The sequence below is a fragment of the Olea europaea genome, unplaced genomic scaffold (assembly GCF_002742605.1).
Source record: "Olea europaea var. sylvestris unplaced genomic scaffold, O_europaea_v1 scaffold1941, whole genome shotgun sequence".
In the NCBI taxonomy this organism is placed as follows: Eukaryota; Viridiplantae; Streptophyta; class Magnoliopsida; order Lamiales; family Oleaceae; genus Olea; species Olea europaea.
In genome coordinates this window covers 133799-137713 of record NW_019237247.1, presented here as the reverse complement: position 1 = coordinate 137713, position 3915 = coordinate 133799, and the positions used below count along the sequence as shown (strand labels likewise).

General features: G+C 33.7%; 1 protein-coding gene across 1 annotated transcript in view; it reads left to right on the top strand.

Annotated features, from left to right (window-relative positions):
* Window positions 1-1310: 1310 nt before the first annotated feature.
* LOC111379179 (G-box-binding factor 1) overlaps window positions 1311-3915 on the top strand; it is a 14194-nt gene continuing 11589 nt past the window's right edge. Inside the window, exon 1 of the mRNA XM_023002520.1 lies at window positions 1311-1728. The gene's annotated coding sequence lies outside the window, so the exon portion shown is untranslated. The remainder of the gene's footprint in view (window positions 1729-3915) is intronic.

The following is a 3915-nucleotide window of genomic DNA, read 5'->3' as shown; positions in this document are numbered from 1 at the left end:
ATGAGTTTTATTTTGAATTACATGTAAAATTATTTTATGAAAAAATGTGATTGAAAATGAATTTTGAAAAAAATTGAGGTTCACACAAGCATTAAAGACACATATAAATGTATTAAGAAAGAAAGAATATGTGCAAAGAAAAGTAAAGAGAAGGGAAAATGTTACTTGTGCAGATTTTTTAATAGATGTGATTACATGTGCTGAGTTGGTAAGATTTTACAAATTGGTTTAGTTTATTTATTTTGATGTGAAATCTTGTCAATTCAACATTTCATAAATCAAGTGGTAAATCAGTTGAGAATGTCAATTTGATTCGTCGAATTGAGTGGCCCGTGCTGCGGCTTGTTGGAACCAAACCGAGGCTCGAGCCACACCTCATTTTCACGTGTTGGCTTGAGCAAGCTGGTAAGCCACACGAGCCAACCCGGATCAACTACACTAACATGGGCCATTTTGGCTCCTGTCTTGAATTTCAGTTGCCTTTTAAAAAGGCAGTTATGGCTGCCTTTTTAGAAAGGCAATTGTATGGCTGCCTATAACTTAAGCAGTCGCTACCTTTAAAAAAATTAAAATTCTTAAAAAAAAGAACCAGCTTCTCAAGCTTCATTTTTTGGGTCAAGCCTATGCATGGGCCAAAAAAGTTCGATCCATTTTTAACCGAGTTGCAAAATTCAGCATGTGAGCCTACTCGACCTGTTTACATCCATAAAATCAGTATGTACATGTAGTATTTTTCAAAAGGAGTCTAAGAAAACACTTTTATATTTCACTGACAAATGAATAATGGACGAGACGGTGGATGATTTGACAGTGACTTTACAAACACCTAGACATGTAATCGCCTATGATTATAGTTTCTCTGCAAAGAATATATATATATTTTTTTTTTTTTTTTTTTTTTTTTTTAAAAAAAAAAAAAAAAAAATATATATATATTTTTTTTTTTTTTTTTTTCTTTTTTAAAGATAAAGAGAGAGAAAAACTTTAAGTAATAAATATTGATGGCCTTGTTCTTTAATAATTTTAGCCCTTGTTTGAGCTCCATTTTTTGGGTAGAATGAATTTTTAAATAGTATATTGATGGAAAATGTGTGGTTAAAAAATGAGAAATTTTTTTGAATTTACGTGTAATATTATTTTATTAATGAATGTGTGATTGAAATGATGTCAAAATACTGTTAAAAAATGAATTTTTTCAAAAAAATGGAACTCAAACAAGGCTTAATTGCAGTGGGGGCAGATGCAATTAAATAAAGTTATCCATTGAGAGAAATCACGAGTCATCAAAAACACTTGGTTGCCTCGTCATGCCTATCCATTCACTTTCGGCTACATGGATACCGCTTTCTCTCTCACGTGTCACCTTCCAAACCCTACCCCATAACCCCCCACCCCATCCCCAAGCAACCACAATTTACCTTGTAAGAATTGCCGGAGATACAAAGCCCCAGTGGTAGATTCTGCAACTGGATTCTTTTCTTCATGCAATTTTTATTTTTTTCCTCGGAAGTAGATGAGTTAAGACAGAATTGATGCTGTCTTATCTTGGGATGCAGATTTTTCGGTTTGATTTTGGTAGCAGTACAGAGTTGTAGAATTAGCCATGGTTTCTTCTAACCATTAGATCTGTGGATTGGGGTCTTTTGTTTTTTGGCTTTATATTGATAATAAACCTCGTCCGTTCCGCTTGGACTCCTTACGTTCCAGCTCACTCTCTTTTCAGACCCGGTCAGTTTCTTTCTCTTTCTACTGTTTTTACCCTTTTTACTATATACGCATAGAGCCACACAAACGGAACCCTCCTTGGAGACAATTGGATTGTTATCTTATTCTAATTTTCAACGATTGAAATGGTTCTTACAATGTTCTATGTTTGATTTAAATTAGGGAGGAGTAGCTTTTATAATTTTCATTTTTATTTTTTTAATGAATTCATAAGTTCAATATTTTTGTTTTGCAAAGGAAAGTAGAAGAGCATATAAATAGCAGGTAATTTATAGTTCAACACCACGTGTATTGTGTTAATAGATATAGATGGAAGAAAGTTGGACTTGGAAAACAAGTGAATAAGTCAATGCAATTTGTCAATATCTTTTTCCTCTTCGCTACGGGGAAAATTGGGTTTAATTATAGTTTTTCAGATGGAATTTGGACTCAGATAACGACATTTTGCCATCTAATTTACTTGAACTTGGTGGATAAAAGGGTTGAAAATTATATTGGTGTGGGGATACATTTTGGCAATATATTTTTTTTTGTCTTGAGTGCTCATCAATGACGTCTACGACTTCCAATTTGTATAACGTGTCTAAAAAGATTAAAATGATCATAACGATGAATGTAATTTGAAGTGCACATACACTACGCGGGAAGGTTAAGTAGTGAATTAGTGAACGTGCATTACAAATTGGTGGAAATTTAGTAACCTGGATGTGAATTATGCTGTGTCCTATACCATTTACATAGTTTACTGTAAATATGAAATTTTCAAGTTAAGTGTATGCATCTCAGTTTTGACTACATGCCTACCATTAGCTGTAGAAGAATCCTGTTTGAGTGTCATTGCTTAAATTTGCTTGAGGGTGTAAATAAATTACAAGGAGCAAAACAAGACATAAGTTAAGTAGCAGAAAATAATTGATGTACGCTTTGAATTTGACCATAATATAACTAACATAAAATGATTCATACATATTTCACCCATGAAGATTGAGACTGGGAAATTGTCATTTTAGCTACTAATATTTTAGAGTTCAGGATGAACGCAATTTCTCTATGTTTATCAGACCAAATATTTAGGAGAACATTGCTTCTCTCTCAATCTAGATATTCTAAATATTACACGATTTACTTCCCTTTTTATTTAAATTCATTTTGTATCGCCTGCTGAATTGTCACCTAAATTTTCTAATTTTTAGGATTGGCGAAGTATTGGTATATACTATCTAGTTAGTCTGCACAATCCTCATTGACAAGTTGATTGTTTTAGTTTTCTTAAATGAAACGGGTCATTCAGTATGCACTTTTCCTGTTGGTCCCTTCCCCATCTCCCTCCCTAAAAAATAGAGCAGGGATTGTGTGCGCGTGTGTGTTTTTTTTTGGGGGGCGGGGGGGTAGGGATACCGTAATCATTTTGAAATTTGTTTAAAATTTATTTCTAGTCAACTCTTATTTTTTTGTGTTACAACTGTAGCATTGTGTGCTTCAATTTACTTGTCGTGCTTTCGTTGTCTGATTAAGAACTTGTTTTATCTGTATGTCAATGGGAACTTGTTGCTATTGTGAAGACACTTTTTCTTGTTGTTTCACTTTAATATATGAAACGGCACTTTGAATTTAATAGTAGAAAGTGCACACTATGCAAATAAGAAGTGTGAAATGTTAATGCAGGTGTGGTAGACCACTCTTTGCACACATGAGATCTATTGAATTGCCATTTGTCACAATCTATACAGAAACCTGACAATAATTTGACTGTTCATTTCAGAAAGTAACAATATGTAGAATAGACAGAAAAGGACGGAAACATGGCAATCTGCATTTATCTTCAATATATAAAGTAAAATCTGTTGCTGCTATCAGTCTTTATAATAATGCTATGTAACACGACCGGTGCTTAGCATTACCAAAATCTTTAACTGCGCCATATGTTCCATGCCTATCATTGACAATCATTCATTATTGCTGCTAATTTAAAAACCAGCTGAACTTCACGTAACATCATGAACTGGGACATCTCCTTTGTGGCTCTACATCTTCTACATCTAGAGAGGATATAAGAAGCTGCCCTGCCTTGATAGCAAAGGCATGAAGAGTTTTGGAATGGAGATAGCGGTTAACTCAAATGGGTAGAAATCTAAGGAGTTATTACGAGGTATTTAAAAAGATAAAAGAGGGGAGTAATGGAAAGAATGA